This window comes from Ictidomys tridecemlineatus, chromosome 8 (genome assembly GCF_052094955.1).
Source record: "Ictidomys tridecemlineatus isolate mIctTri1 chromosome 8, mIctTri1.hap1, whole genome shotgun sequence".
NCBI lineage: Eukaryota > Metazoa > Chordata > Mammalia > Rodentia > Sciuridae > Ictidomys > Ictidomys tridecemlineatus.
In genome coordinates this window covers 139841593-139869385 of record NC_135484.1, presented here as the reverse complement: position 1 = coordinate 139869385, position 27793 = coordinate 139841593, and the positions used below count along the sequence as shown (strand labels likewise).

Here is a 27793-nt window from a genome sequence, read left to right as displayed (position 1 = left end):
TACCCAGGGGCACCTGATTGGTTGAGATGACCCAGGGGCACCTGATTGGTTGAAGCTACACAGGGATAGCTGATTGGTTGAGGCTGCACAGGGGTACTTGATTGGTTGAGGTTACACAGGGGTATCTGATTGGTTGAGGCTACACAAGGGTAGCTGACTGGTTGAGGCTACACAAGGGTAGCTGATTGGTTGAGGTTACCCAGGGGCACCTGATTGGTTGAGGCTACACAGGAATAGCTGATTGGTTGAGGTTACACAGGGATACTTGATTGGTCGAGGTAACATCACGTGTCTTTATCCCCATCCTAGGGGATGCTGGGAAAATGATGTGTGGCTTTCAGTTTGGGAAAGCGGAGCTCATAAAGTTGGAAACACCTTAGAGCAGGAAGGGTATTGAAAATGCATGGAATAATACCCTACAGAGCTACACACCAAAGGTTTGGTTTTTCACATGTAAGCCAGTTTGATGAATTTGCAGTGTCATGAGAAGGGCCTCAAAGTTTCTGACTTGTCACAATGGCTTGCCAGAAATAAGGGACAGTCGAGTTACTTCTAGGATAAAGGCATTATGTACTAAGGACTCCAGATTTCATTGGAATAACAAAATTCTAGTATTTAGGAAGTTATACCAGTTTCGAGAATCAGAGGACTGGGAAACTGATTCGTTCATCTTATGAACTATCTGTTTGAACAACTAGTTTTGAGTTGACTTGAGCATCATAAACTGGCTCTGTGTGTCCATAGAGCCTCCGAGTCTAGAGCACCCCGAGTTTAATCTTGTTTCTTTCTAGATATCTCTATAGACTGAGGACCAGCTAGGGTCTGCCACCTCTCTTAGGGTCCTGTGCATTGTACTATTGAGAATGTTTAATTCATTTTGACACTTTTCTGGTGTGCTCCAACGTGCTCATCTTCCCCACTGACCTGCCACAGGAGTCCTAACTGCTTTGGAATGAATTCTTATACCTTAGAAATCAAGGCATTCAGGGGGAAAAATGCCCTTTAAAATCTGTGTACATCTGACTAGAAGTTTTCTATAATTCTTTCATCACAATGGCCCAAGTTGCATAGGAATCACATAATCATCCTTCAGATGAAGTTGACAAATTTTGTACATCTGTCTAATCCCTTGCAGTAAGTGGACCAGTCATTTAGTACCAGCTAAGGTTTCCTGGTAAAACATGTTATTTATAGCACCACATACATGTGCCTTGCAGTGTGGGCAATGAACATGACAAATGCCAGCTGAATCCTAGGGGCGGAGATTTCCTTTGACATCGCCTTGTTTCCTGTTTTGCTGCTGTGTTTACTAAAAGTGTCCCAAGCCTGTCATTTCAGGAGTGCCTCATCTGAAAACTCTTTGCCTAGATAAGCAAGAACTGCGCTGTCTTCTGAGGAGATTGGCTTCCCTGCAGTGAAGGGCCTGCTGGTTAGAGACCAGGGTTGCTTTTGAGGGTAGATGGAGCAGAGCAGAAGTGCGAGAGAAATCTTACCAGGTGGTGGGCACTTCCTGTGGGCAGCTCACTGTGTGCAGGTTCTTATCTTATAACCCCCCTGGAACATACCGAGTAAATACTATGAGCTTCACTTTACAGAGGAGAACTTTAAATCTCAGGGAAATTAAATCACACAAACCCATGAACTTGGTGAGTGACAGAAGTAGAATTTAAGTTCATCTCTGGTTGATTTCTAAATCTAGGCTCTTAATAGTCATCACCCCAGGCCTCAAAGCTGAAAGGCAAGGAAGGCCAATTATATAGACATCACCTTGGTTCCCTGCCCTGCTCTTTCTCTCCCTTCCTCTTTCCCTTCAACATACATACAGTCTCTTGCCTTTCCACCTTCCGCCATGGGGTGATGCAAATGTGGACTTCTCAGCCTTGGACTTCCCAACCTTGAGAAATAAGTTTCTTTTCTTTCCTGTGCTTTGAATGTTCTAGTGCTTGGTTTAATACTCTCTCTACTATCATCTATCTTGAAATTTGTGATTTATTTTTTTAAATACAGGAGGCCCTGCATTCTCATTTTGCATTAAGCCTAGAACTTGTGCATATAGTCATGCCCCAGAGCACTAGCATTTGCAGTTACAAAATGCCCTTTCTATAGCTGTTATGACTTCTCTTAGCTTCCTGGACCTCAAGTGCAGGCTGGAGAGCTCTGCTCTGTGATGAAGGGCATTTCCAAGGGCAGGAAAAAGCTGGCTGCAGATGAAGAAGGGGGTTGGAAGGTGCTCCCCGACAAATGTTGGCTCTACCTGGCTCCTGACCAGTGCTTCTTTCTCTCCACCTGTTCTTCCCTTTCTCCCCAATTCAGTGTGGCATGCTGGCCTTGGGTTCAGGTCTCCTGGTTCCAAAGCCCATGCTCTCCTTGCAAACCCCACTTGTGGACAGAGAGGTGTGCTGCTTATTTCCAAATCTTTTAGCAAAGTTTGATCAGCCAGCATTCATGCTCCCTTCCCCCACACCCCTAGTCAACATTTGTGTCTAGCTGGGCACATCTGAGCTCAGGAGGATGTCACTCCATCCAGAGCTCCCTTCTGAACTCCACGTGTTTATTTCCAGAGGCCGACTGGACCAGTGCTCCTGGGAGTTCTGCAGGCACCTTAAGCAAATCGTCTGCTCGCTTCTAGCTTGTTGTGACCTCAGGGAAAAGTGAACTGTGGGCCAACTCCCCAGCTGAACATCTTGAAGTCGTCTCCAGCTCTTATCACTTATTCTCCTATCACTGAGTGTCATTGAATCCTATGGATTGTTTTCTTCCACAAGAAAAGCCTGATGATCCCTTGCCTATTGCCTCCATGTGTCCCTTGGCTATCTCTGAAGGCGTTTCAGTCATGGTAACTGGTCTCTTTGTCCCATCATCTCCCTTTTCCTGCACTGCACTGCCAAGTTATCCATTGATAAAACAATCCTGAGCATTCGCTCTCTGGCTTGAAACCTCTGTAAAATCTCCATGAGTCCCATCATCTCCCTTTTCCTGCCTGCACTGCCAAGTTATCCATTGATAAAACAATCCTGAGCATTCGCTCTCTGGCTTAAAACCTCTGTAAAATCTCCATGAGTCCCTCATGGCCACAGGACAAAGTCCAAACACCTTCCACGGTCTGAATCTATTCTGCTTTCTCAGCCTTGTCTTTTCTCTCCTGTCCGGGAACCGTGCTTGATAAAAAAGATGAGCTCATCTTTTTTCCTGATAAAAAGATGAGCAGCTCAGTCCCTGTCCTGCTCTTTCTCTCCCTTCCTCTTTCCCTTCGGCATACATGCAGTCTCTTGCCTTTCCACCTTCCACCATGGGGTGATGCAAATGTGGACTATTCAGCCTTGGACTTCCCAACCTTGAGAAGTGTGAGAAATAAGTTTCTTTTCTTTAAAATCACCTAGTCTTTGTCTTTCTGCTATAGGTTAACATGAAAACTAAAGAATGCTGTCTGCCTTCAAGAATGACCCTTTTCTGATTTTGCCTATTGTAGAATTTCAAATAAATGGAATCGTACTGAATAGACTCTTTTGGATCTTCCTGCCCTGGCCCCATATCAGTCAAGATTCTCCATAGCAATAATTTATTCCTTTTTGTATGTGAGTAGTATTCTGTTGTATGGATATACCACAGTTCATTTGTCCACTCTGTACATCTGAGTGGGTGAGTGAGTGAGTGACCTGGACAGCTCCCAGGGCATAAGGCATCCTGCAAATTTGGGGGGCAGCATTGGTAAAAGTTGAAGTGTTCATTTGGCTTTTATCATGGACCCTCAAGATCCTAGCATTACTTATAGTAAATGTCCCCTGCAGATCCATTATTTTCATTGCTTTGCTTTGTCAATTTCGAGAGACTGATGATTGACACACCTCCCTGCTCCTAGAGGATCAGCAAAGACGTTTCTGTTCCTGACTTTTAGCCCGTGTGTTGCAATGGAAGAAAGATAACCGAGCATCTTAGGATCATGCTCTGAGGCAAGGTCGGAGAGGGTCTCTTTTATGAGGGTCTTTGATTTTGGCTCCTCTGCAGTCTTTTTTTATTTTTTCTTCCCATTTCTGCTTCTTATTCATGCTCCAGGTGGCTGAATTGCTCCTGGATGTTACCCTCTGGGCCATTAGGTCTCTGAGCTGCAGGCTCCCCTGAACTCTGCAAGGTCTGGCTTGGCTCTTTCTAGCAGCTCTAGCCTCAATACCTCCCGGGTTCTCCTAACATCCTCTTGCCTAGGATTCCCAAACAGATCCCACACCCCTGCTTCAATATTAAAACTTGTCTGTGCCCCTGAGCCCGACTTGGCCTTCTAGGCCTTAACCTTGACCTCAGTGTTGCCTTCTTATTCATCCTATCACACCCCTCCTTGGCACACACAGGTACCAAAGTGAAACTGTACTCAGGGGCCAGGTTATGAGCCCTGGGAGTGACCACCCGAGCCCTCATTCCTCCCACCTGCTCACCACCCCCTGACATGCAGAGCTTTGGCTGTGTACAGTTGCACAGATGGAATCCTTTGGCCCACCACAGAACTCTGAAGCTAGAGATAACACCCCTGTGGTGGGACAAAGTAGGATTAAGTATGAAAAAATGAAGTGACTTAACCAAGAAGAAGCGGGCCATCCCCACAGGTCACTCAGGCCATAATGGGTTCCAAGTCTACTGCCATTTAATAAGGCAACCAGCTGTCTCTGTTTGCCTGAGCTTCTTCCAGTTTTACCACCGGAAGTCCTGCAGCCTGGGGGGAACTCTCAATGGTGGGCAAATGGGATAACTCATCTAAAATTGAAAAACAGCCTTGGAAGCGCAGTCTGCTTTAATCAAAAGGCGCTCTTGCATTTTGCCTGCCTGAAGAAATCGTGTTATTGTAACCTTAACGTGCATTTATTAATCGAAAGGAGGCAAAGTTTCAAGAGCACAGCTTGTATAGAGAATGCCCATCTGTAGTGTGTGTGTGTGTGTGCGTGTGTGTGTGTGTGTGTGTGTGTGTGTGTGTTTAGTGCATCGGGGTTGATGTAGGTCAGGTTGACAGGGATCTCACAGGGCTTCTTGCCACCAGGAGCCCAGTTATTCACATGTTCACGACTGGGATTTACCCCGCTGTCAATTCACTGCCACTCTGGCACCGTGTTCCTAGAATGTAAATAATCATACAGTCTGCACGGCCGGAGGGGCATTTACTCAACCTCCTGTACACAGGAAGTGCCAGTTTGGAAGGACTTTTAGTTTGGAAAGTGAAGGAAGCCAAAAACAAAGACAGGGAGTGTGTGTGTCCCGGACAATGGAGAATGTGGCATCCTGACCTGGAAATGGAGAAGATTTGTGGCTCTTTGCTTCATGTGTTTTCGATCTTGGGAGAAAGACGCTTTCATTTACTGAGATTTAGGCTGTTATGTCAATAAAAAGAATTTTATCTCCGGAGATAAACGGGGAGGAGACCTTCAAGAACAATTCAAGGGAGACCTTCAAGAACAAACCTGGAACAGTCGTGGCGGAGAAGCAGGTAGCAGAATTAAACGGGGCCGGTCAACAGGTAGGAATGGCCAGGGCTGGGGCTGGGGCTGGGGAGACGTGAACTTGTGAAGATGACACCCACTTTCCAGGCAGGAAGGGCTTGGTTTTAGAAAGAACGATAGAGACAAGATTATCTCAGCGGGCAAGTTCATCATGGGCTTGAATGCTTTGGGAGAAGAAGGGGTGACCTAAATTCTGTACCGAAGGAAAGAGGTACCTCATGACAGATATATTTCTTAGAAATGCATCATTAGCAGAGTCTTGTCACCATTGGAGCATCATAGAGTGTCCTTACGCAGACTAAGATGGCTGCAATGTCACTGGGCAATATGACCTTCTGGGACCACTGTCATATGGGCAGTCCACTGCTGACTGAAAGGTTACCTGGGGCAGGATTGTAGATGAAAGAAGGAGAGAGGGAGGAGTGTGAGTGCATTTCGGACACCCTGACCTATGTGCCCAGGTTTCTGACTCCCAAGGTCATGGGACTTTTCACTCCAGAAGTGCCGCTTGTTTTTGTACTACCCCAATCAAGTACCATAATAAATATGTATGATTTTACTTGGACCTGGGAATTTTCTTCATTTTTGCTAAGGACCACAGAGTCCTGCAGCCCTGGGATCTTCCACTTACCAGTTTGGTGTCCCCCAGGCAGTTTTCTGGAACAAGAAACCCTCAGATTTCTCTTTTGTATAATGGGGTAATGACTGCCTTGTCTATCTCCAGATTTGTTGTGAGGATAAAAGTGAGACTGTAGCTAGGAGCGGTGGAGCCTGCCTCTAATCCCAGTTGATGTGGGAGGCTGGGGCAGGAGGATCCTAAGTATGAGGCCTCAAAATGAAAAATAAAAGGGGCTGGGATGTGGCTTCGTGGCTAAGCACTCCTGGTTTCAATCTCCAGTACCAAACAAACACTGCCCCTCCCCAAATGGGCACTTAAACACTGAGCCACATCTTCAGCCCTTTGTAATTTATTTGTGAATTTTAAAAATTTTGAGACAGGGTCTTGCTAGGTTGCTTAGGGCCTCACTAAGTTGTTGAAGCTGGCTTCAAATGTGTGATCCTCCTTCCTCAGCCTCCCCTGAGTTCCTGGGATTACAGGCTACAAGTGTGCACTACTATGCCCAGCCCAGGCCTGATGTTCTTACAAGAAGTAGAAGAGTCCCGAGAGATCTCTTTCTCTCTCTCCCCTCAGGTGCACAGAGAAAAGGCCATATGCAAACACCAGGAACAGGAGGCCATCTGCAAGCCAGCAAGACAAACCTCACCAGAGACCAACCCTGTTGGCAACTTGATCTTGGACCTCCAGCCCCCAAACCATGAGAAAATAAATTTCTGTTGTTTAAGTCACTCAGTTTGTGGGATTCTATTCTGGCAGCCTAAGGACACTCATGCATGGGGAACCTAACATTTATGCAGCCATTGAAATCTTGCAGAATACTTTCCTGTACGTCTTCTAAATTTTTTTTTTAAATTAAAAATTTTTTTTTTGCGAAAGGGGTAAAAAGAATTATGAAATTTGTTTTTATTAAGCATGCAAATTTCCTGTATTCTGAAATGTTATTGGGAATGGGATCGGATGTTGTCTTTCTGGTTTGCATTACATAAACCAGGTGGAAATTTTGACCATTAAGCAGGGTTCCTAAAAGTGCAGTACCCTTGGGAAGAAATTCCTGTGCTTTCTACCCTAAATCCTTCCCCCTGAATGTTGTGAGTTTTAGGGGACTGATAAGACTCTTTTTCCCCCCAGCTGAAATAATGGTGTGAAATGCTGATTTGCAATAAAAGGATACAATCTTGGGGAAATAATTCACAGAAATACCAAGTGTCCTTCCCAGCTCCCGTCCTGACTTCTTGGATGACTAAGTCACAGATGCTCTGCTTCCTTCGTGGTTCCCAGTGGCTTACTTGAGTTCACCTGCCCTTTGTCCCTTCTCTTTCCTCTCTACTGAGTCGTTTCTCTTCCATCCCCACATAAAAAATCCTGCCTCTCTCTCATTTCAGGAAGAACTCTAGATAGTCGCAGGTAAGAGGCAACTGGAACAAGCAGCCCCCAGATAATGTAGAATGGAGTAACGCCTGCCTTGTCTATCTCCAGATTTGTTATGAGATAAAAAGTGGGAATGAAGCTGGGGTGGTGGTGCATGGTCTCCTGTTCCCTCAACCCAGGTGGGTCTTGGAAAACTAAAAGTGTCACTGTTGTTCTCTCAAGAATCTATGCTAGACTAGACACTCTTGGGGTCACTAATTCAGTCTTAGGAAATAAGGTCTTTTTTGGTCCTTTCTTTCTCTTTTTTGCAATATGCTAATCTTACCCCAGTGGGGTAAATTGCTGTCCTCCAAAGACTTTCGGCATCTACCTGTCGCCCATGGACAAAGGCAACTGGTTTTCAGGTCTCTTTAGGAAGGATCAGGGCCAGGGTGGCCGCATGTATTAAGGAGTTGGAGGGCTGGGCATCCTCAGGGCAGGGGCTGCTCTTCCTTTATTGTGGTAAAGTATACATAACCTAGCATTGACCATTTTAGCCATTTTTAAGCCTGTAGTTCTCTCACTGTTCTGCAACCACCACCACCATCCATCTCCAGAATTTTCTCATCTTCCCAAATTGAAACTCTGTTACCACAGTTTAGCTTTGTGAATTGTGCTGCTGTAAGCATTAATGAGGCTGTGTCCCTGCAGTATGCTGTTTTTAAGTCCTTTAGGTATAGACGGAGGAGAGGGATAGCTGGGTCAAATGGTGGTTCCATTCCCAGTTTTCCAAGGAATCTCCATACTCCTTTCCATGTTGGCTGCACCAATTTGCAGTCCCACCAGCAATGGATGAGTGTACCTTTTTCCCCACATCCTTGCCAACACTTATTGTTGTTTTTATGCATAATAGCTGCCATTCTGACTGGAGTGAGATGAAATCTTAGATTAGTTTTGATTTGCATTTCTCTAATTGCTAGAGATGATAAACATTTTTTCATGTATTTGTTGATTGATTGTATATCCTCTTCTGAGAAGTGTCTGTTCAGGTCCTTCACCCATTTATTGATTGGGTTATTTGATTTTTTTGGTGTTTAGCTTTTTGAGTTCTTTATATACCCTAGAGATTAGTGCTCTATCTGATATGTGAGAGGTAGAAATTTGCTTCCAAGATATAGGGTCTCTATTCACCTCACAGATTGTTTCTTTTGCTGAGTAGAAACTCTTTAGTTTGAATCCATCCCATTTATTAACTCTTGATTTTAAGTCTTGTGATGCCCTTCAGTAGATAAATGGATAAAAAAGTGTCATATATACACAATGGAATATTACTTAGCAATAAAAGAATAAAATCATGGCATTTACAGGTAAATGGATGGAGTTGGAGAAGATAATGCTAAATGAAGTTAGCCAATCCCCCAAAATAAATGCTGAATGTTTTCTCTGATATAAAGAGGCTGATTCATAGTGGGTAGGGAGGGGGAGCACGGGAGGAATAGATGAATTCTGGATAGGGCAGAGGGGTGGGAGGGAAAGGGAGGGGGCAGAGGGTTAGAAAGGTTGGTGGAATGTGATGGACATCATTATCCAAAGAACATCTATGAAGACATGAATCGGTGTGAGTATACTTTGTTATACAACCAGAAATATGAAAAATTATGCTTTATATGTGTAATACGAATTGTAATGCATTCTGCTGTCATATATAAATAAATAAATAAGTAAATAAGTAAGTAAATAAAAGAAACTGGGGACTGGGGTTGTAGCTCAGTGGTAGAGTGCCTGCCTTGCATATGTTAGGCACTGGTTTCGATCCTTAGCACTACATAAAAATAAATAAAGATATTGTGTTCATCTACAGCTAAATATTAAAAAAAAAAAAGAAAAAGAAACTGTGTTATCACTAAACAACTCCCCACTCCTCCTCCCCCACATCCCTGGTAACCTCCATTTGATTTTCTGTCTCTGTGAATTTGATTTTTCTAGGTACCTTGTATGAGCGGAATCATACAGGATTAGTCTTTTTGTGAATGCCTTATTTCATTTGACATAATGTATTCAAATTATGTCCATGTGGTATCATGTGTTAGAATTTCCTTCCTTTTAAAGGTTCAAGAATAGCCAGACGAGGTGGCATGGGCCTGCGATCCCAGTGACTCAGGAGGCTGAGGCAGGAGGATGGCAATTCCTAAGCCCACTTGGGGAATGTAGAGAGACCCTGTCTCAAGATAAAATAGAAAGGGCTGGGGATGTAGCTTGGTGGTAAAGTGCCCCTGGGTGTATCCACAGTACCACCACCAAAAAAAAAAAAAAAAAAAAGCTTAAGAATATTCTGTTTTATGGCCTCATCAGTTTGTACATCCATTCATCTGTCAATGGACACTTGGGTTGTTTCCACTTTTGGGCTATTGTGAATAGAGCTGCCATGAATGTAGGTGTGCAAATATCTGTCCAAGTCTCTGCTTTTAGTTCTCTGTTTATTTACTCAGAGGTGAAACTATTGGGTCACATAACAATTTTATGTTTAACTTTTTTTTTGATACTAGGGATTGAACCCAGGGGCACCTAACTACTGAGCCACATCCTCAGGCCTTTTATTTTTTTATTTTTGAGACAGTGTCTCACTAAGTTGCTTAGGGCCTCCCTTAGTTGCTGGGGCTGGCTTTGAACTTGTGATCCTCCTCCCCCAGCTTCCGGAGCAGCTGGGATTACAGGCGTGCCCCACTGCACCCAGCTTGGGTTGAACTTTTTGAGGAATCATCCAGCAATGGAAAGCACCTTTTGGTTGACAGGGCAACCAAATGGGTGCTCAATGAAAGCCACAAATAAACCACAGTTTATTTATCTAAAAAGCGCAATGTCACTTGGACCCTTATGTGCCCGACAGAATTTATTTTCTTTATGTTTTCCTCCTCTACCCTGTAGGACATAACAGCTTTGGATTTGGGTCATTTTGAGGTTTAATATAGAGAAATATTTGATCCAAGACAAAACAACTCCCCCTGCTTTATGGAAAACCACTTTCTCTTCTAAAAAACACACACTATGGACAAACTTGTGGCCGTGTGCCCCAACATGACGTGGCAGTTATATACCCAATAGCAAAACTGATTTCTTCATTTATTTCACAAGAGTTTGCTGAACTTAGTACAAAAAAAAAATTATTCTTTAATCTACCTGTTTACTCTTTGCACTGGAAATAAATAAGCCTAAACTTTTGCTTTAATTTAAAATTCTTCTAACTTGTGTGGGCATCTGGAGGGTAGCATAGAAGAGGTGCTTGGTGTTTTGGATATGAAACAGATTCTTTCTGTTCAGATATTAAAACTAGCTGGAATATGAGCTCCTTTCTTCCTCCAACAATCTGGGGGGAGAAGAAGAGGAAATTCAGTTCCAGGTAGTTGTTTTCACAGGGTGATAGCTGCTGTCCTTGTCTGTGGCAAGCAGAACATTTATTTTTTAAGTGAACCTGCTTTGTTTAGGGGAGTCTGTCTCACAGTACCGACAATTTTACATTTTTATTACCCAATTAATGACAGACCGGACAACCCTAATTCAAAAATCCCAAATCCAAATGTTTTTAAGGGCTGACATAATCCTTCAAAAATTTTTGCATTTTGTTACCATTTTGGATTTTCGGATTAGAGATGCTCAACTGATAAATTTTATGCAAATATTCCCACAAATGAAAAACCTCCAAAATCTGAAATATTTAGCACAGGGGATACTCAACCAGGAGCTGCCTTTTTACTGGACTAGAATCGTTTTGACTGGTGGCTCATTGCTCAGACTCAGCATCCTGCCTGGTATATAATAAATAGGAGCTTAATAAATGCTTGCTAGATGGAACTGCAGTGGATCCATGTGCGGGTGACAGGCTGATGTCACCCAAATCGTAAGAAGGGGTGGGGAGAAGGGAAGTGGGTGTAGGTTGGAAGAAACCAAGGAGAGTCCATCTTTCAAAATTCTTTTGTAATAATTTTCTCTAGGGGAGTAAACACTCATTAACTTAATTCAACAACTATTTTCAAACTACCTGCTATGAATAGTGTTAAGTCCTAAAGAAACAGAAACAATACTTCTAATTTGTAGTTCTCAGCACATTACAGCTTGCCTAGACTTTATAACCATCTCATTGCTATGAGTATTAAATCCATTATTCCTATATAAAATGCAGGGCAGTTGCGTATCCTGGTGAAATGCACTCCCGTTTTTGCACTCCTCTTTCGCACTCGCTTCCTCCTTCACTGTCAATGACGGGTCTAAGTATTCAAAAGAAGTCAGCCATGACTGAGAGGATGTGTGTAAGCCTTCCTGAAGGAGGAGAGGATGTGGTCAATGTCAAGGCCTGTAAAAGAGACGTTTGCTGTGGTACTCCTCCTTCCTGCCTGGCTGGTGTGGGTCTCTGTTTAGGGAGATCCCTTTTCCTGAATCTGTGATTTTCTTCCTCTCTGCCTCACCTGTCTTCATCTGTTCTTCACATGGAGGGCTGGGTATCATAGAACTTTCTGGAGCCCACCCAGAGTTTCTGGTTGAGTGTGTCTGGGTTGGGAATCTGCATTTCTGACAAGTTCCCAGTACGTGATGGAGTCCCCAGGACCACACTTTGAGAACCACTATTTTAGACTAATATCTTTTCTCCTCACGCTCCCACATACTCAGAGCAGCGTAAAAAGAAACAAACAAACAAACAAAACTCATCAGAATCATCTGGGTGGTGGATAAGCTTCATTTCTCTTTGGGCACATAAGCCTGACTTGGTGGCCCTGTAAATTCCATGCATGCGGTTTATACACCTAGTTTCCTTTCTGTACCTGGATTGTCACCCACACTCCACAAAGAAAGGGCAAAGGGGGCTGGGGTTGTAGCTCAAGGGTAGAGCACTCATCTGGCATGTGTGAGGCCCTGGGTTTGAGCCTCAGCACCACATAAAAATAAATTTAAAAAATTGTATCCATCTACAACTAAAAAGAAAAATTTTTTAAAAAGCCAGTAAGAAAGAAAAAAAAAAAAAAAGAATGGACAAAGGAAGGTTAGCATTTGGGGAGGGTGTATGAGACACCAGGACAGGAATCCTGAAGTTAGCTGGAGACTGACTGATCCTATCAGGTTGAACCACAGGAAGGTTCAGCTCCTGAGCTAATCCTTTGCCACTCAAACAAGAGAGCTCCGAGCCATCAGAAGAGGGTTGGGATCTCATGCTCTGGTTTGGTTTGTTTCCCACGGGTTTGTGTTTTGGAAGCTTGGTCCTCAGTGCGGAAAGTTAAGAGGGGGGTGGGACCTTTAAGAGGTGGGGCTAGCGGGAGGTCCTTAGGTCTTTGGGGGCGTGGCCTTAGGAGGGATTGAAGGGAGCTCTCTTGGACCTCTGACTTATTTCTCTTGAGAAGAAGACCCTCCCCTTGCTCTGGCTTCCTCTCACATGGGCTCCCCGCATTTATGATACTCTCTGCTATGGGGTGATGTAGTCAGAACTGACGTCATGCTAGTTTCAAATTTTCAGTCTCCAGAATAGAACCACTGTCACACGTAGTACTCATCTTAAAGGCTCAAGGTAGCCTGTGGTGGGGACCATTGTGAGCAGAGCCCTGTTATGAAGCTGCATCCTCTGGGGGAGCAGAGCGCAGGGCCCCACTGAGACCTTTTATATAGTTTCCATACAGGTTGCTGGGGCTCAACAGGAGCCTTGGGGCTCTCAGCAACAGTCGGTGGTGTCTTGATCCCTTTTGCAACTGACTGTGAAGTGCATGCACAGTGGAGAGGGGGAGGTTTGTGGTTTTTTTTCTGTTTTCCTGAAGCCCGTTTATTTCACTTTTGATTCTCTTTTTTAGTACTGAGGTTTGAACGCAGGGTCACTTCACCACTGAGCCACATCCCCAGCCCCTTTTTAAATTTTGAGACCTAGGGTCTCACTCAGTTGCTTCGGGCCTTGCTAAGTTGCTGAGGCTGGCCTTGAACTTGCCATCCTCCTGCCTCGGCCTCCTGAGTCACTGGGATCAGGTGTGCACCACCACACCTGCTTTATTTCCCATTTTGATCTTGATATCTATACTCCCTTCCCAACAAGACGAACTTGTTGACTTGTTGTCTTGTTGACCGACTGTGGTCCAATCTCTTGGATAAGGGGCTTTGATTGAGACACTGGCAATGTCGGAGGTGAGAGTGGGTGGGTACCTGAATCCCAAACACCTTTTTTGGAGGCATTGAACAGACACATGGCTGGCTGTGCATCAGTGACCGGTGACTATAATCACAGCTACTGCAAAGCTGAGGCAAAGATCACTTGAGCCCAGGAATTTGGAGCCCGCCTGGGTAACATTAGTGAGACCCTGTTTCAATTAAAAGAAAGACAGACAGACCCTTGGCTGCAGCAGGTGGACTCCGGCAGGTTTGTCTTCCCTCTGCTCACCTCTTCACACAGTGGTGTTCTCACTTCTTGACTTGGCCTTCTGCAATCTATGGAGCTAGTAGCTACATGGAGGACGCTTTGCTATGGGGGAGATTTTGCTTTTTTTCTTTCACACTTTTTTTTTTCCCCCAACAGGAAGGAAGGCACTAACTCTTGGAATTCTTTTATACAGTCACTCCAAGAATTCGTACTTCTGAGTGACATCCCTACCTCTATCTCCTCACTTTTCTCAAAGCAACACCAGCACTGAGCAGGCATACAGTTGGCTCTCAGCATCCACGGGCTCCATATCTGCAGACTCGACCAACCTCAGATAGAAAATATTCACGAAAAAAAATGCATCTGCCCTGAACATGTAGAGATTTTTTTTCCTAGTCCTCATTCCCTAAACCACACAATATATTACAACTACTGGCAGCATATACACGGTATCATGTATCACGAGTAATCTAGAAACGATCTAAAGTATACAGGAGGAGGTGAGTGGGCTACATGCAAATACTGCACCATCTTATACAAGGAGCTTGAGCATTCATGAATTTTGACATCAAAATACAGGAATGAAGCTGGGCTCAGTGGCACATGCCTGTAATTTCAGGGGCTTGGGAGGCTGAGGCAGGAGGATCGTGATTTCAAAGCCAGCCTCCGCAAAAGAGAGATGCTAAGCAACTCAGTGAGATCCTGTCTCTAAATAAAATACAAAATCGGGCTGGGGATGTGGCTCAGTGGTCGAGTGCCCCTGAATTCAATCCCCAATACACCCCCTCCCTCCCAATAAAGAGACAGAAATGACTGAGTATTTTTCAGTGGTTGGTCAAGAGCCACAGTTGGTATTTGAAGTACTCTTTTGGCCTTGATCTACTGGTTTGCCCAGCTATTTTTATGGTGTGAGCTGAAGCGAAACAGTAAATCATGTCTAAAATCTGTGACTGTGGTACTGAGCACATGCAGTCTTTACATAGTAAATGCTCCCAGTGGCAGAGTAAGTACGAGGCTGTGTGTCTCTGTGGCTGGGCATCTCTCTCAGAGGCATTATAGCAACACTCACTGTCCTTGATCAGACTCAGTGGCTTTTCTCTTTGTGTGTCAGTCCCTGAGACCACATGGTGTGGGACATTAACAGTGGGCATAGAGGAGGACGAATACATATCGCTTGCCTTCAAGGATCTTGGAGGAGGGACAGAGAAGGATACAATCACATGGATGTAATTGCTGCAGGCCACGGTTGGATCTGAGGCAGAGGCTGCTTCTCTTCCTTTTGTAGAGGAGGGGAGAGTTTTGGGGGAGCCGGTGGGTGAGAATTGAGCTGATCTGAATCTGGACCTGGATGTTCAGCCTCAGCACTATTGACATTTGGGGACCAGACCATCCTTTGTGCTCTGTATGTTGCAGGATGTTCAGGAGCACCCCAGCTTCTACCCACTGGATGCCATTGTTAGCAACTCTTCCTCTTCCAGGTTAGGACCATAAAAATGGCCCCAGATGCTGCTAAATGTCCCCATTGAGTGATACAATTTCCCCTGTGGAGAATCACTGAGTTACTAGGGAAACTAGAGAGAACCACATCACACCCAGGCAAAGGGTCAGAGGAGAGCACAATAGCTAGCGAGTGGTGCCAACTTGAGTGGAACTTGCTGTACCTGAAGGTCAACAGGTCATTGGGCCTGACCTTGAAAGTCTCACGTGCAGAGCCAAAATTAGCCACACTGGTACAGGGTCAGGAACCAAGGAGTAGCATCTCCAAATCAACTAGGGGTGCTATTGGATGGCCTACCAATGGGTATCAATAGCATGTACCATCTGGCGGCTTCCTATTTCAACTGATTAGTCTTGCTAAGAACATGCTTTTAAAATCATGATTTTAAAATGCTGCACACACTCAAGTTCTGTGCCTTGGGGCAAAGCCCAGGTCTGTTTGTTTGTGGTCATGCTTTGAAAAGAGGGTTTCCTAGGCATTCACCAGCAAAGAACGGTTTTGTAGAAGGTGGTTTTAGCAAGACTGACCTGCTACGAAAAAATCAGAAGGCACCAAGGCTAGAGTCTGGGGGAGACCAGGTCGAGGGCAACAAGGGCAGGAAGGACACAGGGGTAGAGACAGTGCTGGCTGTGAGTCAATTAGAAGGTGGAACCAGCTGGGCTTGGACAGGGCAGGGAGCACTCAAGGGTGAGCCCACATGATCCAGTTTGGGAATCGCCCTCCGATGCACGTGGATGGGGGATAAAAGAAGAATCAGGGATCTTCAGAGGAGGGGAAAGATGGTTAAGTTCCAGTTGCTCTTTGAGACAGTGGAGAAATTAACCCCCAGAGCATTGGAACCAGGCAGGGAGGAGAAAGATCCTGATTGAAGATAAAGATGACTTGTGAGTCACTGTGTAGAGGTAGTAGTGGAACCTGTAGGAGAGATCGCCCAGGGGAATGTGTGGAAGGAGACGGCATAAAGAGGGAATGCCAAATCCGGGGGAATAATCACAGCCTTTTTCCATTCGGATTCAAATCCTACTCAAGTCCTTTGTCCCAGGATCCCTTTCCAAATCCACGGCCCACAACGATTGCCCCAACCCTCCCTTAAAAAATGGAAGCCTCCTGTCTGTTCCACCTAAACTGTGACCATACTAAAGATGTCTTGAGTCCAGCAGCAAAGGATTTCTGTTATCTTACGAGTTTTGCTGTTGTCTTTCCAACTGTCCTGTGGGCCCCGTAAGAAATGGGTTCCATTTTTGTGTCCTATCTGTTAGGCCTAGGAGCGCTCCCCTCCTCCTTGACTATTTTCCTGGTCCGTGCTGTGGGATCCTTAGTCAAAGATTCTGAGTAGTTAAACATTTTGACAAGGGGACAAAGCTCAGGTGCTCTCTGCAGAACTCCTCCTGCCAGCACTGACTGGGGCCCTTGGCGGCTGACTCATTAAAGCAACATTTCTTGTGTCTCCTTGGTGGACCCCAAACTCTGATTTCATGAACAATCTGAAAGGAGAAATACTCCTCTGGGCTTACTAAGAATATACCCTTTGGAAGGCCGGTGGTTTATTTTACTCAACATAAGCTGGAGGTTGAAGCAGCGTGTTGGAAACTCAACCACCAGGTTCATTGTGTATTTTGGAAAAAAAAAAAAATAGGAAGATTCTGTTCATCCAGTTGTAATTGGGGATCAGTACCAGAAAGACTGGCTAGGGGCCTTCTTTAGGGAGGCTGCCGGAAGAACAGCTCAGAAGGATTGTCAAATGTTTTCTCTCCTGTCGGGTTATCTGTCAGGGAAGGTACAGCTGATCCAGGGACCTTCTCATCAGGCTGCTTTTGAACTTTAACCCACTGTTGCAACCAGGGGGTCACGTGCAGCAGGAACAGGATCTGGGCCCCCAGCACGGCTGACCCAGACTGTGGGCCTGATGTCAACCGCGTGCTCTGACTTGCACAGGGTACAGGCTGGTGAGGGATGTCACAGCCCGGCAGGGTGTAGAGACACGGTGTGAACCTCAGTGGGAACTGGCAGCTCCCTGGGGAAGCCGACCTGGTCCCGACAGCTCAGCCCCTCTGCTTAGTCTTCCTCAGCTCAGCATTTGGAGCAGCTGGTGGCTTGGGCTGTGGGTGCCATTTATTTACCCATCTGTCTCTGTTCTGAGTTTGCATTCTGTCTGTTCCTTCCGCAGAGTTTTTGCCCTGGATGATTTTACTTCTTGCCCAAGCTGCCACGTTTAATCCTGGTGTGAATCAGAGGGGCGATTTGCCAGTGCCCTCAGCGTGGAGAACCCAGGCGTGTTTCGGCGGGACAGGAACATGGAAGTTCCAGCTCCCCGAAGTCAGGGCTCTGTCTCAGGGTGGAGGCTTGATTGACAGGGCCGGGTGCCTGCATCCCTCCCTTCTGCTCTGTGCTGATTCTCTCCTCTGTCCCTGCTCCACTCCCTATCACGGTTCTACCTTTCCCCCACCATTAGCTCAGGGGTGGAGAGTGGCAACCTTTGAACATACTGAGGTTTTGAACACTCTGGGGGGGGGCATCAAAGTCGAGAGAATGGCTGTCCCCAGCCCACACATGAAAACCCACATTGTCCCTGGTGTGTCTTTTTAGGTTTAGAGACAAGCCCAGAAGCAGCAGGGCGATTTCCATTCGGGGTAATGCAATTTAATATTGGTATGTAGGTCCAACTCCCCTGCTGTTGGCAAATGCACCTCAAGTTGCCAATCATGCGTTTCCAGAACCCTGATTGCACATGGATTGTTCCTATCACCCTTGGTGGGAGGCACTCGGAGGTGGGAAGAAAGGTGTGCCAAGCCCGGATTCCACATCCGTACTAACTACCAGGGATCTTGGAACCTTCCCGCTCCAGAGGGTGAGAGCCTCAGGGCAGAGGCGAATTTGGACTTTGGACAGGAGGGTGGGGGCGTAGCAGAGAGGCAGAGAAACCTGGGGCCTTGGCCCCGGGAACCTGCAGGGGCTTGATGGAGGGTCTGCAGGTGTTCAGGGTGGTGTTTAAACCTTCTTTGTAGGCACCAGCCTGCTTTTTATAAACCTGATTCCACAGCAGTGCACCTGCCCCTTGTTAGTTGATGAGAGTGGGTAGAATTGGAGATGTACAAGGCAGGGGGATCATGAGGGGGAATCTCTCAGCTAAGCTGCTTGGAATTCCTTCTCCCTCCATTGCTAACGTGCCCTTCATCCTTCCTTCCTCCCTGTAGCAAATGAAAGCAGCCACATTCCCCTCCCAGGGGTGCAGGGGCCCCTCGGTTGGGATGCAGAGTCTGACGCCATCGGTGGCTGCTTGGGAGGTGTGGACACAGGCTGCCACGTAGGCAGTGACTCAGCATGCCCCTTCCACAGAGGCCCTGGGAACGTGGCAAAGGTGCTCATCAGCCCCGGGATTAATATCAACCGTCCCAGGCAGGCCCAGGGCAAATCCAGTCAGAGAGGCGTGGTGGACTCAGGGCAGGGTGGGCAGGTGAAGGAAGCCAGAAGCCACGAGTTCTCACCCCGTGCATTCTCTCCTGAAAATTCACGTCTCTTTCCTTACCACGCAGGTGAATGCTGCAGCTGGCCCAGGAGATGAAGGAGGGCTTTGGGGGGTGGGAACTGGGTTAGAGGTCAAGGTTCACTGGATGACCTTGGGGCCACCGCTCTCTTGGAAATGGAGTTCCCTCTTCTGAGGAGCACAGGCAGGAGTCTCCTGGTGTTCTGGGTGTGTGGTGAGGATCAGGGAGGGAGAGAGTGAGTGGAGGGGGGAGGAAGGGGCAGCGCTTGCCTTCCTGTTGGGAATGGCCGTTTCTCTGCCTTTCCTACCCCTCCAACCTAATAAGCAAGGACTTTGTAAACCTGGCTGCTCTGAACCTAGAAACGAGATTTCCTACCACCATGACAACTGCTTTCCCTTCCTTGGGTGTGAGAAGGGGGAGGGTGATTTTGTGCTTGGAGGAAGGGAGGACCACCAGTGGGGATGGGTCATGAGCAGAATTGGATCCACCTGTCCAGGGAATCCTTAGCGATCCGAGTCCATTGGTGGGTCCCCAAATATCTCCATTGTGGAATCGCTTCAGGCCCCTGAAATTTGGAAGCATGGGTACAGAATGGCTCTCAGCAGCTCTCCAGCCTCCAGGATTTAGGCAAAGAGGATAAAAAGCTGTGCTGTGCTGTGTCTCACCTACTGTCCTTGGAGCATTATCAACACTGACAGATAACCAGAGCTCGGCCAGATGACTCACGAGGGAGGTTTAACTCCTTCAGGGATGGTTCAGAGCCCGCTCCCAGGATATTGGGGAAAACAACCAGATACAGGAAGATTTGTTTATTGGTTTGACAAATATTTACTGAGCACCTAGAAGGGACAGACCCTGAGCGACACAGAGGGGGTCTCAGTTTTCACGCAGTTGGAATCCCTCAGAGAGGAAGGCAAGAACTAAACAAGGGGTTTAAATAAAAACAGGACAAGTCAGCTTGCAATTAAATGTTGCAAAGATAAGGGACAGGCTCTTGGATTTGAGAGCGTCACCTGGAGGTCTTAAAGAAACACAGGTGGGCAGGCCCATCCCCAGAATGTCTTGTTCAGTGTGTCTGGGGGTGGGGATGGAGGACTTGTGTTTCTAACATGCGCTCAGGTGCTGCCGGTCCCTGGACCAACTTTGAGAAGCAGACTAGCGTGACACCGTGAAGGAGTGGGAGAAGAGGCTGGTTTAGAGGCAGATCAGGAGGCTCAAGTGAGAGGCCGGATGATTGTGCCTCCTTTTTAATTGTCCTGAGGCAGAAAAGTTGAAGGCTCTATTTTTATTTATTTATTTTTTTTGGTAGTCATTTTATAGAAAGGACAGTCACCAAGAAAAGGAAAGGCAACGTCTGGCGTTTCAGAAACATCACAAAGAGCACAGACAAGGACGTTCTTTGTCTAGAGGTAGCTGGCTCCAGGGCACTGGCTGCCTTCTCAAACCTGACCCAAGGAGCGGCTGTGCTTTTGTAAAGGTTTATATGAAAAAAAAAAAAAAAGATAAAAATCCTCATGGATGAATAAATGAAAATACATAGGCAGGCAGTGGCCAGACCTTCTTGACCTTCCCATCTTCAGTATCTGGAAGCAGCTCTGCCGTAACAGACATCTATAGCATCTGTCGATTTAGAATATTCAATCAATTATTCACCACGGAGCCCTGCTCTACAAAGGCGACCACAGAGCAAGGCCCTGCCCTCGGGGACTTTATGTTCTGAATGGGGGATGCAGACAAGTGAACAGGTAACGAATTGCACGCGGTATGTCACCTGAGGTCCATTGCTGGGGCAGGGACTGGGTAATTATGGCTCCCAAGAGGTCAGAGGTTTTCCTGGAAGAAGTGACGTAGGAGCCTTGGAGGGGTGAGGTAGGTGAGGAGTGGGGAAGACAAGGGAGCCAAGCAGAATTTTCTGGATAGAGAGACAGCATACATAGGTAAAGGCCGGGAGAGAGAGCAGAGAAGCACAGAGCGTGAGCAGTCCCCGCCTGATACCGGCTCAGGGCAACTGGGCCCCAGAACTGGGCCTAGACCCTGAATGGCCTGTGGGGATGAATGAGGCATCAGTCCGTGGGGCACTGAGAAAACGTCTTGGGATTTCATTGGTGGGTTGCTGTTTACACCGAGTGCAAAGGTTCTGATTTAGGCCCCGAGTGGGGATTAACCTAACAAGCCGGGTGGGGGCAGCTTGCCGGGGTGATGATTGGATTCTGTTTGGAGTTGGCTCTGGTGGCAGGTCCTGGTTCCCAGATTTTAAACTTCCTCCCACCTGTTGAGCCGGGAGTCCGGACGAACTCGTTCAGATGGAGGAAGAGGCTTGTTGGATGCTTCCCCATGTCAAAGAACATTCTTGGAACCAGAGTAACAGCTCTATTGCGATGTGGTTTGGAGAAAGAACGAGTCTAAAATGACCATGGAAATGCCCAGATATGATTTTTGAGTCGATGGTGCTGGCCTGGCACGTAGGCCTGGACCCAGGATTGTGTGAACTTTGGCAAGTCACTTGGCTTTCTGGCATCGACTTCTTTATAGTCTGAAAATGGGGCTAGTTGCTGCTTCTAGAAACTTCGGGTATAGCAATGAGGTGCTGTCTGAAAATACTGGGCTCCTAGAGAGACCGTTCAAACATCCAGGATGTTAACAGCCTTTAGTTTTGGGGGTGTAGTTGGCCACACTGGGCCTGCAAGTGTCTCTGAGTTTGTGTATTTAATGGTTAATCATTCAGTCTAATGTCCACATCCAGCTTACTTCCATAAAAATACTTTCTACTTGCCTTTACATAGACTGTCTTATGTTTTATTTAGATGGAGAATAATATGTCCAGAAACTTCACGTTAATAAAGTGCCCCTAATAGAAAGAGAATGAGCCCAATCCAACCTTTTCTTTTTCAAAGTTTTTTTTTTTTTTGGGGGGGGGTAGGTGCAGGGGTGTGTACCAGGGATTGAACTCGGGGGCACACTCGATCACTGAGCCACACCCCCAGCCCTATTTTGTATTTTATTCAGAGACAGGGTCTTACTGAGTTGCTTAGCGCCTCATGGTTGCTGAGGCTGGCTTTGAACTCACGATCCTCCTGCCCCAGCCTCCCGAGCCGCTGGGATTACAGGCGTGCACCACCGCACCCGGCTCAAGTTAATTTTTAATGCACTGGGAAAAGCTGTGAACTTGAAGCTAAAAAGTTTATGCTTTGTGGGAGAAGCGTCTACTGTCTCAAACACTCTTTGAGTCCCTCAGCTTCCATTTTGGAGAGCGTTTTCTGGAAAGGATTGAGGATCATTCTTCACCAGGCAGACCCCCCTTTCAAGAGCTCAGATCTTGTTCCCACTTGAAGACAGAGTGCCCTCCTCCATCCTGAAGGGCTATAGCTGACCTGCATTGCCCTTTCTTCTCCTGAAGGTCAGACTGAAGGTCAGACTTTTGACTTTTCCGTTTGGGATGTTCTCTTTCTCAGACTGATTTATACATCATTTTCTTTGAGGACAGGAAAGAAATTCTCAATCCTATAGATTGTCTTTTCACAGGGAAAAGCACCTGATTTTTACATGGCTGATTTCCTTTTCCTTTTGTTTTTGTGGCAATAGGGATTGAATTCCCGGGTGCTGTCCCACTGAGCTACATGCCCAGCCCTTTTTAATTTTTTTTTTTTTAATTTGAGACAGGGGCTCGCTAAGTTGCTGAGGCTGCTTTGCACCTGTGATCTCCTGCTCTGATCACTGGGGGGATTCTAGGTGTGCACCATGGTGCTTGGCTTCTCTCCTGTTTTGAAGAATGGCAGAGAAGGTAGAGAAATGAACCTCCACCTTCAAAGTCATCTATACCTGATGCAAGAGAGAGGGGGAAGCTACGAATTCTATGCAGCTGATGCCAAGTGCAAATTATAGTGCACGACTGACAGAAGAGCTAGCCTCAACTGTTTTTTTAAATTCTGAAGTTCAATGTGAAGAGTCTTAAAGGGAAGCTAAGTGCCTTTAACCAATTTCTGGGTGAAATATTCAAAAATAATCTCCTGTAGAAAGACGGTTAATTTGTGTCCAAACTATTTATATTTGTAGAACATATATAAATATTTTATGTTAGGTTGATAGATTTGGGTCAAAGGGCACTAAACGTTTACATTTTGGTAGAAATTGTCCCTAAAAAATTGCTGGATTGCAGTTTTTCTTTTCCCACATGCTGACCTACAATTAATATTATTATTAATCTTTTACATTTTTACCAACTTAATGGAGGAAAGACGGCATGTCACTTTAATTTTTCCTGATGACTAACGAGGTTGAACATCTTTTTTGTGTATTTCTCAGCCAAACATGTTTCTTCCCTGAAATGTATATATTTATTCTTTGTATTTTAAACGTGTTCTTGTTTAACCTTTAATACATCATGCATTGTAGTCAATCATTACCTTATTTTGTTTTTAGCAGACACTCGACTCCTGTTGACAGTACATTGGAAATAACCAGTGGATGGAAGAGAATTCAGTAACCTGGAGAGACGGCAGCATTCTGGAGCAGAGGGGAGGTCACGGAGATAATTTTGTCCCAATGTTTTGTTTTACAGAAGAGCAAACCAAAGATATTGAGAGGTAAGAGATGTCTCATACCTGGCTAGTAGCAGTTTTGATAATGGATTCTGGTTCAAGTACTTTTATCCTGCCTTCTGCCCCTCATGTAATAGTGTGCATAAAGAGTATCCTTGTTTATTCTTTTCTGGGTGCAATGTCTTCAAGTAAATCTTCATAACATAGCAGCAAGTAAATGCAAATCTGTCTATAAGGAGGAGAGAATGCATTTTCTTAGCCACAGAGGATTGGCCCTCGTGAGCTGGTACCAGGCAGAAAGCTAAGTACAGTCTCTCTCTCTTTTTTTTTTTTTTTTGGTATTGGGGATTGAACTAGTGAGTGTCAGCGGGTAGGTTTAACCACGGAGCCATATCTTTTTATGTTCTATTTTGAGACAAGCTGACACTAATTTGCTTAGGGCCTTGCTAAGTTACTGAGGCTGGCTTTGAACTTGGGATCTTCCTGCCTCTGGCTCCTAAGCTGCTGGGATTACAGGCGTGTGCCACCACCCTGGCTAAGTATGGTTTCTTAAACATGTCAAGTGGGTGATAATGAGTTTCGCCAAAAGAGGGGCCGTCCATCACATGCTGATGAAGTCGGGGGTTATTATGAAAAATGGAGGAGGGGGTGTCTGCTAAATGGCCCACTGGTAATACATGAAGCTTCTGGTAGCTGTGTATCTTCTGTTGTCTCCAATCCTTTTGAATCTGTGGCAAAGTATCAGCAGAAACCATCTATTTTAGAAACCTCTGTCCTATGATACTTAAAAACAAAACAAAACAAAAAAACCCACATAATCCAGGGATATGCTTTCAGAGACGGAAGCCTTATGAACAGTCGGCCTCACCTGAGCGGTCAGGTGAGGGCTCCATCTTCAGGAAACCTTGCAGGTAGGAGAGCTGAGCCTGGTGATAAGACAGTTTCCTCGGTGCTGGGAAACGGAGCTGGGCTTGTTCAGGGCAGAGTGACGTTGGATCATGTGCAACAGCTTGGAATTAGAGGTGGATGAGCTGTCTTGTCCTCATGCAATCTTACAAGGAAGGGAGGCAAGATGGGCAAGATCAGGAATGTTCCTGGGCCTGTTAGCCATACTGACCAGGGTAGCCTGGGGCAGAGCTTCCCGAACACAGTGAGTGGATGGGAATTTGGAAAAGTAAAAGAGAGTTATTATGGAACTATGTGTCTGCAATACCCGGGCCAGAGGTTTCTCTGAACTGTCAGCAGTTTTCAGATCTATGGTCTCCCTTCCCCAAAGCATGTGGGCCCCACAACTGTTCTAGAGCTCTATTGGGATTGCACAGTCATCCCTTTTCTGAGAACTCAGGGGTTTCCTGGAACATGGAACCTCTAGAGTGAGAACTAGGATGGTCCAGGAAAAACCAGGATGATTAGTCATCTTGTGTGAATAATCAATCCCAATAGATTCTTTTGTGTGTGTGTGTGTGTGTGTGGTGCTGGGTATCGAACCCAGATCTCATGCATGTAATCAAAAATCAACAATCAGACGTAAATGCCAGAGCTAAAAACCCAACAGGTGTGAATGAGCAAGTGGGACACTTACCTTTGAAGTAAAAGATAAACATTGTAGTTCATGCACCATAAAGATTCCGCCCCCACCCTGAGATAAATACAGACTCACACCTAACTGAACTGCCCTTCATCTTCTCCAGGCAGCCATGCTGAAACAGATCTTCTAACCCATACGACAGGCTGAGCCTTTTTGGTGGAGGATCATTGTGCTGTACCTTGGTTAATGTTGTCTCTTCTGACTGCACGTTAGACCCAGCTGGAAAGTTTAAAGAACACAAAGGTAGACCACCAGGATCCACTCTTGATCAAGTAAATCAGATTCCCGAGTAAAGCAAAATTCCCTGGTAGGCAATTCTTAAGAAGCTCTGGAACTGATTAGTCTGTAGACTGGTTGAGAAACATGGGTCCAGGCAAAGAAGAGATCCCAGAAATCAATGCTGGATCAAGCCGGTGGCGGCGAATCCTGGCTTGCACCTGTTGTCCTGACATTTTTTAATAGCACTTTTTTTTTATTCTTAAAATTCCCCATATTTGAACAATAAATGCTATGATTATATAACATGGAAGACTGTTAGAAATTTTTTTTCTTAATTGACAAGACAAAAGTGAGGTGTAGCTTAAAAAGCAGAGATCTTAAGTGTATTGATGAAATGTAACATATGTGTGCATCTATGTAGCTACAAGCTATAATAACAATTTTAGTACTTTTCAGAACATTTGTTTCTCTTTCTGGTTAGTAGCCTTTTCTTTATCCCAAACAAGTAATTTTGACTCCCTATGAGTAGATTCAGAAAATATATACTGTTGTGTGTCTGATTTCTATCTCTCAAAATCATGTTTGTGAAATTCATTTACGGCACAGCGTGTATCTGAAGTTTGATATTTTATACAGCTATATAGTATTCCATTATATGATTATACTATAACTTATTTACCAATTTGTTGGTTGTGGATGGACATTTGAGTGTTTCCATTTTTGTCAAATGGGAATAAAGCAGCTATCTACATCCTTGTACCTGTCTTGGGACACAGGTGCATGAGCTTTTCTTAATGTCTCCAGCCCTAAGAAACCAGTAGTAGCTCATGGGTTATCTAGATCCGCACTTGGGCATGTTGACTGGATGCCCTCAAGCTCTGTTATATCAGTGGGAGTGGGAAGATCTGCTTTTGGCTCGAGGCAATGGAGATGATCAGCATTCCTTTCGGAGATCGTTGGAGGGTCTAAGGGTGACAGAGAGATTCCAGGTGGGGTGTGGGGAGGATTCCAGTCAAATTAGCAACGGGGGAGGGAGCCTCCTGGAGGAGTTTAAGGTGACACTTCAGAGTCATCCATGGGTGCATTTTTAACCCTTTGGGTGGGAAAATGCACGTACACACATGCGCTCACACACACACACACACTCACACACACAATATAGTAGAACAAATGACATAATAAACCTACACATTCCCATCACAGTTTCAATAATCACCAAATTTGGCCAGTCTTTTTTTTTTTTTTTAAATCTGCATCATGATTATTTCTGGTGGTCTTTGATTTCCTAATTTCAGTAAAGTGAACAGTGAGGGGAGTGGGCAAAGGGGTCATTTCAGGAGGGGAAAGTCCCTGTGGGTTCCCAGTTTCATGACATGGAAATCTGGGGGTCTCAAGACCACATGCTTTGCCATCTCTTCTGTCCCATAACGGTGAACTGCTTTTTCCCTTTCCTTCTGATTTCTTTTTAAATCCCAGGCCCGGCTCTGGGGTCTGTATTGCTCTAGACTTTGAGCTCCGCAGGGTCAGGGGCTGAGTCACGGCCGGCCATGCGCGTCACCAAGTCAGTCCCAGCCGGGGGAAGGCGCTGATAAAATATTTGTGGAGCGAACGTTGGGAGGGTAAGTGGTGGGCAACCAGTCATTTCCGAGTCTGGCTTCTAGGATTTAAGAGCACCTGCAGGCTACAGGGGCGAGTGTGTGAGGCTCCAACCCAGGGCGGGGCCTGTCCATGCGGCTTCCTCCAGGGTCAGCAAGGACTCGGGGCAGTGACCTCCTGGTTCCTTGTTCAGCTCTGGGGTCCAGCCCACCAGGCTTTCTTCCATGTTTCCTGTTCTCTGGTTCTGCCTGCCTTCTGCTTCAGGTCTAGGCAGAATTTCTAAAAGAAAACCATCCCTCCAGGTCCCAGGCCCAGGACAGGTGTTTCCCAGCTGGGACAGAATCCACCCTTTCTTCTTTCTCGGGCTTACTTGGGCTCTCCTTTGATCTCTGGTGGCGTGGGTACTGGAGAGCTCCGTGAAGAAACCTCCTCTGTTTACCCAACTGTCAGGAACTTTTCAGAAGAAACCATTTGCCAGATTTCTGCAGCCGGCATTGAGCATCGCTGGTCCAAGCCGGGTGGCGCACCTGCCTGAGAGGGACTCTTTTATCTTGGAGAAAAGAGAGGTCCCACTGTTGAGGACAGGGAGGCTGTAGGCAGGGACATTTGCTTGTGGCATTGGCAAAGAAAGCCGGGCAGGATGATGATTGGTTGCGGCCATCCATCGGCCTTTTCTCAGTCAGGTGGAGAGTCTGTCCATCTGTCAGGTTAAAAATCTTTGTCGGTGAGTACGGAGAGCGGTCCTGGGAGGCGACCTGACACCTGCTGCCCATCTAACCAGCTTTCCTCAGCCCACCCACCAGTGGAGATGGCGCCTGGGACTCGGATCCGAGCACAAGGCCTGCCCCTGTGCATTCCAGCTGCCTTCTCGGGGCCTGAAGAAGACTTTGTCACCTTTGAAAAGAAGGGTGAGGAGGATGGGAACCTGAGGGGGCAGAGGGCACCTGGAGCTGCCATCAGGGGAAATCGCTAAGGACCAGGGGAAAGGGCAGTGGTTAGAGCCGTCTGTGGCTGGCTTTCAGTGGTCCCAAGGGGATC

At 46.1% G+C, this 27793-nt stretch overlaps 2 long non-coding RNA genes across 7 annotated transcripts in view; both read left to right on the top strand.

Moving 5' to 3' along the window:
• Nucleotides 1-932: 932 nt before the first annotated feature.
• LOC144366342 (uncharacterized) lies at nt 933-6827 on the top strand. Its single transcript, XR_013425403.1, has 2 exons — nt 933-5497; nt 6673-6827. It is a non-coding gene; the product is annotated as an uncharacterized LOC144366342 (long non-coding RNA).
• A 13029-nt stretch (nt 6828-19856) lies between these two features.
• The window catches only part of LOC120889252 (uncharacterized), a 56423-nt gene continuing 48486 nt past the window's right edge, over nt 19857-27793 (top strand). For 2 of the 6 annotated variants that reach the window (XR_013425399.1, XR_013425398.1), the window contains exons 1-2: nt 20566-22223; nt 23234-23397. This is a non-coding gene — a long non-coding RNA (uncharacterized LOC120889252). The other 4 variants (XR_013425397.1, XR_013425395.1, XR_013425400.1 and 1 more) reach the window with 4 other exon arrangements.